The sequence below is a fragment of the Phalaenopsis equestris genome, unplaced genomic scaffold (assembly GCF_001263595.1).
Source record: "Phalaenopsis equestris unplaced genomic scaffold, ASM126359v1 Scaffold000239, whole genome shotgun sequence".
Taxonomy (NCBI): domain Eukaryota; kingdom Viridiplantae; phylum Streptophyta; class Magnoliopsida; order Asparagales; family Orchidaceae; genus Phalaenopsis; species Phalaenopsis equestris.
The window spans coordinates 44,386-55,611 of NW_018164681.1; the positions used below are offsets into that span (position 1 = coordinate 44,386).

Below are 11,226 nucleotides of genomic sequence, written 5' to 3' on the forward strand. Positions count from 1 at the left end.
CTTTTTTGGAACAGTAGGGGTGCATGGAAAAAAAAAGCTACCAACAATTTTATTAAAGCATCATATCAGAGACAATAAGATACACTTCATTAGTCTTAAAGAGACTGGGGTTGAACAGTTCAATCGGAGAGGCATTGATAAAATGGTCGGAAATCGATGGGATTTTTGCTTTTAGTTATCTGTTAAGAAGTGGGGAGGTATTATTATTTTGTGCAGGAGAGATCCAGCCTCTTTCACCACCTTAACTATGAATAACTAGGTTATCCTTGGAAAGGAAATTTTTCTGGACAACAAAACAGGAATAATTGGTAAACTTTATGCTAATAAGGCCCACATAATTCGATGAGAATTATATAAGTGCATCACAGACAATGCGGAAGATGATGTACCTACTCTTGTTGGCGGAGATTTTAACTGTATCATTTAGCAAATGTACCAAAAAGGTGGAAAACCTTTTGTTTCAGCTCAGAGGTTCATGAAACTCTTGAATTTATCAAAGGAATGACTTACACGACTTGGGCTATAATAGCCCTAGATACACTTAATGTAATAACAGGAATATAGAGAACAGAATTTGGGTGAGGCATGATTGAATTCTTGCCAACTCAGTAGCTCTCCAGATTATCACTCTTGGCATGACCAAACATCTACATAGAACAGTTGCCTCATTGTTCAACATCTCAACCAGCCTAAATTCATAACAACATCAAGCCTTTATCCAACTAAGTGGGGTTGTCTATATGAATCCATTTTCTCTATTGTGTCCTATTGAGTGTCATAATTTCATTTAATTCAAATAATTTAAGATCATTTTTTATACAATATGTTCAAGTCTTTTTTGGTCTTCCTTTTTCTTTTTTAATATAAGTCGAATCTAAAACATCTACTCTCTTAACAGAATTATCAGATGGTTGATGTTTAATATGACCAAGTCATCTAAGACAACTCTCTCTAATCATGTTTGCCACTCATCCACCTAAGAATTCTCATCTCAACAACACTTAGATTTGTTTTAGGCTTCTCATTTAAAGGCTAACATTCTTGTCATGAAGCATTGCAGGTCTCACCACCACCGTATAAATTTTCCTTTCAGTTTAAGAAGTACTTCTCTATCACACAATAGGTCGGATGCATTCCTCCATTTCAACAAAACAACTTGAATTCTACTAATAATATCCCCATCTATATCACCATTACTTTGAACAATAAACCTGAGATATCTAAAACGTGCACACCTATTGATTTGATCACCCATAGTTACAATTTTTTTCACTAGAGCTACTTTCATGTATTTAGTTTTAGATCTCTCAAATGCAGGCCTTTAGAATCCAATGAAGACCACCATAATTCAAGTTTATCCTGAACTCTTTCTCTAGACCTATCCACAAGAAGGTTATCATCCGCAAAAAACATACACCAAGGTACCTCTGCCTATAAATGTTCAGTAAGAGCACCCATAACTAATGCAGCAAGATCAGGGCACAAAATGATCACTCAAGTAAAACTGAGTATTATGGTTATCATATCATGTTATTTAGCATATAGTTCAAACCAATTGGGGGAGAGCTAATTACGTTACCAGAGTATAAATTTTGGAAAGGAAGGGCAAACACACTCTCAAAACTTCATTTTTCTGGGTAAAAAAATGAAAAAATGGGAGCCCTCAAAAATAGAATAGAAGCTGAAACTATGGATCTACAAATTTTGGATTGCTCGAAAGAGGGGTTAACAACTGCAACTAAAACTGAACTTTGCGCAAAGGTGCATGAACTTAATGTCATGCTTGCATGCCTAACTATGTGGTGACAACAACATGCCAAAGTTGGATGGTTGCAAGAAGGTATTCGAACACCAACTTTTTTCACTCAATGGCTAGTTCTCATAACAAAACTAACCGCATTAGTCGTTTGAAGTTGAACAATGGGAGCTTTTCTGAGAATCAAATCAATTTATCAAGACCTTTATGGATTTCTTCACCAGTAAATCAAGGAAGGCGCCAATCAGCATGGATGGTTGGTTGAGTATTACCAACATGGCTCTATATTTGGGGGAAGCTACACAGCTCGCGACTGAATTAACCAATGAGGAAATATTGAATGCGAGAAAATGGCTCCTAACCGGGCTCCAGGCAGTGATGTAATTACGAGTTATTTTTATAAGCAATCGTGGAGTGTCATTAACAAAGAGGTTCTACAAGCAATCCATGAATTCTTTTTATTATAAAAATGCCAAATGCTTAGAAAGAATCCCTTGTTGTTCTCCCGCCTAAGGTGAAACATGCTTATGCACCTAAAATGTCCAAGCCAATAAGTCTGTGTCAAACCGTATACAAAGTTGTGGCCAAAATTTTAGGAGAGCGGATGCTTTAGATTCAACTTATGTTAAGAAAGTGAGAGGAGAGGTAAACCTAAATAGACTTGGGGATGTCGTATAAAAAATGATCATAATTTGTTAGAACTAAATGAAAATATGGCACTCAATAGGACACAATGAAGAAAAAGGATTCATGTAGCCAATCCCACTTAGTGGGATAAAGGCTTCATATTGTTTTTGTTGTTATCGTCGTCGTTGTCGTTTTAAAAGAATGTGCCCCAGGTTATCTCACAAGAGCAGAGAACATTCATCCCGCAGCGGTATATTTCGCACCAATGCTTGCTTGCACGGGAAATGATGAACAGAATTAGACATTAGACCCATAAATCTGGTCTTATGGCAATTAATATCGATATGGAACAAGCATACAATAAAATGAGTTGGGAACACTTAGAAACATGCCTGAAAAATGGCTAAGTTCAGCAATTGGGTACTTTCCTATGCGGAGAATCTGACATTTAGCCTTGTGATCAATGGCAAATAGCCACCATGGATTAAAGTGGAATGTCGATTCCGACAAGGGTGCCTTCTCTCAACGCACTAGTTCATTATTTGTTTGAAGCTTCTTTCACTTGCTTTTCGCGAAAGAGTTGAACATATAAGCAACAACCCTTCTAATGGACCCACTAACATCTCACATCTATTATATGCGGACGACATTATTTTGTTCTCGGAAGCATGAATGAAGGTGGCTAAAGTGCTGAGAAATATTATGAACAATTATTGTAGTTGGACAAGTCAATGTATTAATTTGTCCAAATCGACCATCATTTTTTAAGTAAATTTAATGTGAGCTGGAAGAAAAGAAGAATAAGTAACATTTTTTTCAATTCAAACGGGTGCATAAAATCAAATATCTCGAGATTAAATTGGCTATGCAAAAACTTAAGAAAAGAGATTTTATTAATCTATTACAGAAAGCTGCTTCCAAACTCAATGTATAAGGTGTGAGACATCTTTCCCTCATAGGTAGGTCCACACTCATTAAAGCATCAATGCTCGCAATGCGCATGTACCTCAATACCCACACGAAAGTGCCTATTGGAGTTCTCAAGGAGATCAAAAGACGTAGACAGTTTCTCTGGGATAATGAGCCAAACCATCATGCGCTACATTATATTGCTTGGGAAACACTATGGCAACCATCTCATGCCAAGGGTTGGGGTTTTCATGCCTTAGATAGGTGGAAGGGACTCATGCGGGCCAGGCTAGCATGGAATTTTCTTCAAGATCAAGACTCAATCCTCACATATGCTTAAAGAACTATGACAACTATTTGCATAGCAGTAGACATTGTCGCAACGATTTTACTACCCATAAGGTGTTATGCGATGTAACTTAGCAATAATGTATTTATATATCAAGACTCACTCCTCACATATGCACGTACTTTTCAATATGTTTTAGATATATATATCATTTTATATTTATATAACTGTCATGGAAGCATCATTTAAAATTGTATCAATTAAGATATATCAATATTCATATTCATTTCCAGTTACGTGCATGAATATCTTCGCGTCTCACACTAGTACCATAAGGGAATGAACTCCATCATAGACAGCATACTTATACAATCATTTTCCAAAATCCATATCATTCATATATTCATATCATTCAATACATAATATTCAATAAATAATGCATAAAACTTTTCATGCTGAGAGACTATGGGTCTGTTTGGGACAGCTTATAAGTGCGGCGGCATTTTCAAAAATGCTGTCTCACCGTTTGTTTCACACCTTTTGGGTGAATATCCTAAAACCGCATTTCGTATTTTGGTTAGAAGTCGGGCGCGGGGTTATACCCGTGATCGGCGTTTTTTGCGCCCCGCGTTCGCTCCAACTTTTACCTCCCTGCCCTCACTTGCCGAAAGACATGTGAAGCCCCTTCCTCCGTCGCTCCTCTGCCGAAAGTCAGGCAATGTCCCTTCCTCCGTCGCTCCTCTGCCGAAAGCCAAGCGAAGCCCCTTCCTTCGTCACTCCTCTGCCCTACGTCCGTAGCTCCTCTGTCGAAAGCCAGGAAAAGCCCCCACCTCAAAAGCAACAGCTGAAGCAAAGGAGAGCAAGGAGAGCAGGTAAGGATGGTCTTCTCAAATTGCCCTTCTCATATTGAGTATTTGGTAATGTAAATGATAAAATAGCTTTTAATGTACCAATCTTCAACTATAATTAGAAAATCAAACAATTTCAGGAGCACTTTACCCATAAAATTTTACATATAGATCGGGCCATAACTTTGCATTCACCCATCACTTAAATCTGTGTCTGCTTGTTTCTATTTTATTTTTTAGTATACAATATCCAGAAATTAGTTTATCGTCTCTTTTGAGCCAATATTAGTAGCAAATAATTTATCTTTACATACTCAATGATTCAAATAATTTATTGATTTTTGGCTTGATAATGATGAAAAGTATAGCAAAAATTAAAGTTTAGACTTTACATAGGTTTCTGATTTTCCTATCTTTCTCTTTATCACTGTAAGCACTGCAACCACTGTAAGCAGAAGTCTTCAACAGTTCTTTTCCATATAAATCAATGTTATGTTGGAATTTTTTGATGGTCTGTATGTGTCAAATTAGTCTGAAAAGGGTTAATTGGTTCTAAAATATCTAACATATATACATTGTCGTTTTTTGAGAAAAATACAACTTCTGCGTGATTGATTGTTCATTTAACTAAAAAAAAATTGTAAATCAATTGTTTACAAAACGCACAAACCAAACAACTAAACAGCTTATCCAAAATAAGGGCAGAATTGTCATTTATCCAGAATCAGCTGTTTTCCAAAGGCACAATCAAACAGCCAACCAGCTTATCCAGATCAGCTGCTCATCATCAGATTATCAGGATAAGTTGTTTATCAGCATAAGCTGGATAAGCTGCAGCTGCCCCAAACAGACCCTATAAGTATTCGTAACAATATGATCGATAAATAGAATAGTAGATGAAACAAAATAGTTTTACAAGTGTATTAATCACACGTTAAATAATAATTCATGCAACTGGTTTAGGGTCTATTTGGGGCAGCGACCACTTATTAATAAGCTGCTGAAAAATAATCTGCTCTTCAAAAAGCTGTGATGGCTATTGCAATTTTTTTTTTTGGAAAAACCAGCCCACATCTAGAAAGCAGCCACCGCACCTAGCCAAGAATGTTGTGAAATGCTGCTTTCAGTGATTTGAAAACGCAGCATTTTAAATATGTTGTCAAAATGCAGCTTACCTAAACGGCGGTCTTAAAAACGCGGCAGTTTTCAAAACGCACCGCACCAAATAAGTTACCCCAAACGGGGCCTTAGAAGTAAAAAATGCTACTTAAGGGTATGCATACTCACCTTGAGCTCGGATGATTCTTATCATATCTCAAAAAAAAACCTGCACTTAAGAATGTAACATTTTCATATTAATTTTATTTCTTTTAAATTTTAATTTAATTAACACTTTTAGAAGCATTCTTGCTCTTAATTTATTTAATTATTAAATACTCTATTGTTAAAATATTTCTAAATTACTTTGATCATAGTTAAAACATTTTAAATTAATTTATTTTTTATAAATAACTTCATCTCTTATCAAAATTACATATTAAAAAACTTCATTAATATAACAAAATGTCCTAACCTCATTAGTATACACAAACATATGCTCAATGTTACGCACAAAAGTCCTCTATCTCGGGTTCCTTACCTCCCCTTCACTCCAGAAACCACTTGAGACCACGTCTCGACAGCAAAACCGCACCGGTTGCGCTACAACCATGGCTTCATGCTCAAGGTTCTATGGCCCACACTGAATGTGCTCTTAGTAAAGACCAACATTGTGAGATGGGATGCTCGATCATCTCTCCTGCTTGAAAGCAAGCTCCCACACAATCATTGCTTGAAATCGATGTTATGTTGAATCTTAATCACACAAACATGATGCCTTACCTCCTCTCATGTGCTCATAAGACATAGAAGAAGCTGATAGTAGAGCATGGGCCTATCATAACCCTCAGTTGCTCGATTTGGCACATCCCAAGAAGCTAATAGTTATGCCTTCATCTTCTCTGCCTCCGTCCCATTCATCGAGCCGCTCGACGATCACACTTGCAAGTGATCCTTTGACCTCCTTATCCCTCTCGCTCTATTTTTTATATATTCTTCATTCCATCAGCTCCCTCTCCTAATATCCTTTCGTCTCCTCTTAAAACCTCAAAAGTGTAATGTTTGCATTACAGTGTATTAAAACCGGGCATTGCATTTCTACTCATATTTTGAGTCTTATATACAAAATAGCCTAAAAAGAATTGGATGTAATGAAGATATTGATAGTTTTGAAACATTTTAATCATCATTGTATATTTTTTAAAGGGAAAACTAATGCTTACGATAAATACACATCAAGATATTTAAATGGTAAAGAGATAAATGCTACAACACAATATGTTCTCCTCAACGCAAAAGTGTGACACTTCTTAGCATAGGTATAGAGGCATCTCATTCAAAGTGATTATGAAATATTAGCTAAGCTGTATCACAATATCGCATTTAACTGTTGAGATTTTGCTCTCAACACCTAATCATGACGTCATTTATAAGAAAATTGAAGATGGATTTTCAAATTAAAGTATCTATAAGTTTCTTCAATCTTTAAAAATATATTGCCATACTTTTACAATCTCTAGATTTCAATATTCTAATGCAACATCTAGTAGATTTATAATCCAAAAGAGGCGATTGAAAGTTCAGAATTACGTGACCCAACATAAGAACCAAAGAGGGCGGTAAAAACATGACTTAATTTATAGGAAATAGATTTAAGCTAGACAAAAGTAATAGGTGTTAAAGAAAACACATGGAGAATAAGTGCAACTACCATAAAATTCTATTAGATTATAATTACAATATCTTCAGAAGAATAAAAAAATTATTTATTTTTAACCATGATTCTTGTTCCCAATCAGCAAACTGAAGTTCATAGGTTGTACAAAATCATCAAAATGATACAAAAAGATAGGAGCTAAACAACAAATATATATATATATATATATATATTCATAATTTCCTTCTAGCAAAACAAGCAAATTATGTGTATCACATAAAATGCCCTCATAAATAATGAGTGTTTGCCTTATTAGCAACACTAGATGTCGGTTTTGTTGTGATGGTCGGTGTCAAACAAATTGGCAATGCTGGGCAACGAATTTGATGGTAAAAATGTGCCAACATTGATAATGATGGAGTAAATCAATATTTTGCATGACGACGTGTGTGAATTTTGTTATTCATATTGGTGCCAACAACAATCGTCATAGTGAGCATAGACAGTATTCACATCAACAAAGGACAATAATGTTTCAATGACCGTGGAAGCCGATTATGGTGGTTATGGCATGCATTTCTTTTAGTGGCGACATTAGACATTGGCCTTTATGGCAAAAAACGAACATCAGCTTTTGTGATGGCGATGACATCGACCTTTGTGATGATAGTGAGTGTCAACCTTGGTGATGATGGCAGGCATTGACATTGGTCTCTACAGCGAGCCTCAATATAGAAGTTGAAAGTGAAAATTTGCCTACTTGGAGATGATAGACATCGACTTAAATGTCAATACACTAGGGATGAAAGCAAGCATTGGCATTGGTGATGACAACAAATATAAGTGTTGATGGCAATGGCAAGCATCTACCATGGTTACAATAGCAAGTGTAAGCTTTTGTGGCAATGATAAGTGTGACCAGTATTGGCATAAATAGGCATCAAACTTGGCGATGATAACAAGCATCAACCTCAATGATGGAAGAGCAATAGGCGTCATTTTTAATGGCAGTACCATGCATAGTTAGGAGGTGAGAAGGACTTGAGCAAGCTGAAATAACCAATTTGAAAACCCATTTTATCAGATTTAGTAAAACTTAGATGCTTCCAGTTAGGTGGTGACATCGGCTACGAGATGTTTTCATAATTCAGTGCAACTTCCACTTCTCACGTAAAAATGGGACATCTCTTATTCTTTTCTATCCCATAAATAAAGAACCAAAGCAAGAAATATACAGATAATTCCATCAAACAAACTTAAAATTGGCGAGATTGTGCCTAGCCAACACTTTCCTTCAAAATATAATGGTAAAACCAATTAAATATGGTAGCTTGCAAAGTAAAATTATCAAGCATGCAAAAAAAATTTGACGAGGGCCAAATAGGCTCAGCAATTATCACGTCCCTGTCTAGACTGAACCACAACAGGATTTGTGGGGGTGGGGCCCTCCTAGTTATTCGAGTACCTTAGATTTACTTTGAGTGATGTCCTACAGTTAAATTTTCATCATGTGTTTGATCGGGAAAACTGTCAACATCTCTGTTTTCTCGTCTAGGATGGTATCCAAGGATCGAGTGGTTCTCCCACTGTATCTCGCTCCTAAGTTGGTGGGTTATCCTGTCCCCTATACTTCCCCATCGTTCCCACATCACACCTAGTCGCCTGCCCTTGCTGCAGCCGGCCCGAGCAACAGTATCTGGTTGTTTTTCTGCAGTTTCCCACCTTTTGAGCTACATTTCCTCGCTACTGTTGCCCCAGGCAGCCATCATCTTGTTGTCTTGCAGTCCATCGCAACCCCCATTACTATCACTATCGTTGTCAATCCCTCAGTGTTGCGCCCAAGACAACTGTTATTTGTTGTTTTTCTCACTGTCCAACCATTGTTCTTACTGCCACCGCCCAGGATAGTAAACGACACTTATTGTTTCTACAGCTTAGCACTTCCCCATCGCTGCTGCCAGCAATCTTTTTCTACCGCCACACCTTCCAGCCCATTAACCAGCCCTTACTACCTCTCAGAAGATCCACACCCTCATTTACCAAGACCATTATTCCAGGATCCACCCTAGTTTGAGTTTGTGTTATTATTTGTTGCAATTTCAGATTTTTTGTTTTATTAGGGTGTTACTTTTTTTGTTTTATGTTAGTAATATTTGTTTTCCCCATAGTTGTTGATTAATTCCAGTATTATTTGGAACCACAGTTAGTCTAATCCTAGTCCTATTTTAAGGTTATCAAATCCCACCAAAAAACCTTCCCTTTACTGATTTTTCAAATTAACCAGCCAAAATTTTTCTTTCCAACTCTAATCTACCCCTTTCACCTCCTCCAAACATAAACTCTAGTCATGCCACTGAGAAGAAGTGTCAAAAGCAAATTAAGAACTTTCTATGGAGAATATGCAGCGGAAAATCCTCCAACTGCAACAAAGGTTTGCGACCTTCGAGAGAAGACAACAGTAGTGACAATGGTGAATCATCATATCCAAAAGAATGAGGTGGATCCCTTCCACCAGACAGTTCTTACTGATGAAGAATACTATCCCAAAGACTTGGCATAAGACGTCATAAAAGAAACAAGGATCTTGAAAAAAATGTGAATTCATCATTTTGACAGTCACAACAATCCAGAAAAATTCATTGAATGGCTTTAATTCATCGAATGGCTTCAGGAAATGGAACAGGTCTTTGAATACAAGAATATTACCCCGAACATAATGGCAAAGCTAGTCGCCATCAAATTAAAGAAGAGTGTATTTCAGTGGTGAAAAATTTTGAAGCACCTATCCCAGCAAAAGTAAAAATGCAAAATCACTACTTGGTCCAAGATAGAAAAGGAGATGCAGCGGAGGTACCTACATATAAAATATCAAGAATACAACTAGTGAACACCTAAGCCGACTCAGCCAGAGGAGGAACTGTATATAGTAGAGAAATATGGAGGCTGCCAGCACTCCCAAATTCATCTCCGCTAATAAAAGCTTCAAGTGTCACGGTTTTGGCCACATGACATCTAATTGCCGAAATCAAAGAGAGATCATTTTCACAGAATAAAGAGTATTTGAAGAAAACAATAGTGACATAGAAGAAATGAAGGCTTCATACAGGAGTTTCAATGTTCAACCAACGAAGAAAAGACATCAGCGATTCAGCTAAGCCCATTAGAGATACTCCATTAGGATTAACAATAGATGTTCTAATAAGTAGTGAATCTCATGTGATAGGAGTTCATGCAAAGTTTGTAAATGTGGTCTTGTGAACTACCTTTTTGCAGGCAATAAGAGGAGCAACAGTAGGACTAACACCGGTTGTCCAAAATGATCATATGTTTTAGAAACTGACACCAAATATTTGGAAACTCCAAATAAGAGAATTTAGATTTCAGACATAAAGTCTACCTACTAAGTTGTCACTACTAAGAGAAATCCAATATGTTAGAGATGAGAAGGTTTTAAGCTACTTCTGGAAGCCTATATGGAGTAATATGGGTATTAAAATTCAATTCAATTCAAATGTACCACCACAATTAGATGGCCAAACGAGCATGGTGAATTGCTACCTTGAAATTTTCCTTATGTGTTTTGTGAGAAATAACATCTGACAGTGGGGTCTAGATTCTTCTAGAAAAAAAGATGAGGTCTCTTTTAAGTCGTTTCGTTGAGAGTTGTCCAACCTGCCCTAAATTTCATTCCAGAGTTGATTCCTTCTGAAGAAATTGTTTATCAAATATATAATCAGTAGAGTATGATGAGTGGGAGAATTAAGTTATAGACTTGATGGCTCTAAACATAGTTTGTAAGAAGACTCATTAGTGTGTAGCTCCAACTTGGTTGTGCCAAAATAAGGTGGTTACTTATTCTATCAGGATATGCCTTAAAATTACGTACATTATTTAAAGTTATCTTGGGTAGATGAGAGAATTTATTTTTTAGTGGGATATATTGGGAAGCTAAAACCCAGAGCAGGTGAACCTTTCAGAATCTTCAAGAAACTGAATAACGATGCCTTCAGGATTAACTTGTTGGAAGATTACGACATTTTTG

At 36.6% G+C, this 11,226-nt stretch overlaps 1 protein-coding gene across 3 annotated transcripts in view; it reads right to left on the reverse strand.

Annotated features, from left to right (window-relative positions):
- The window catches only part of LOC110023979 (protein STICHEL), a 40,433-nt gene that overhangs the window by 16,432 nt on the left and 12,775 nt on the right, over positions 1-11,226 (reverse strand). The gene's annotated exons all lie outside the window — the stretch shown is intronic.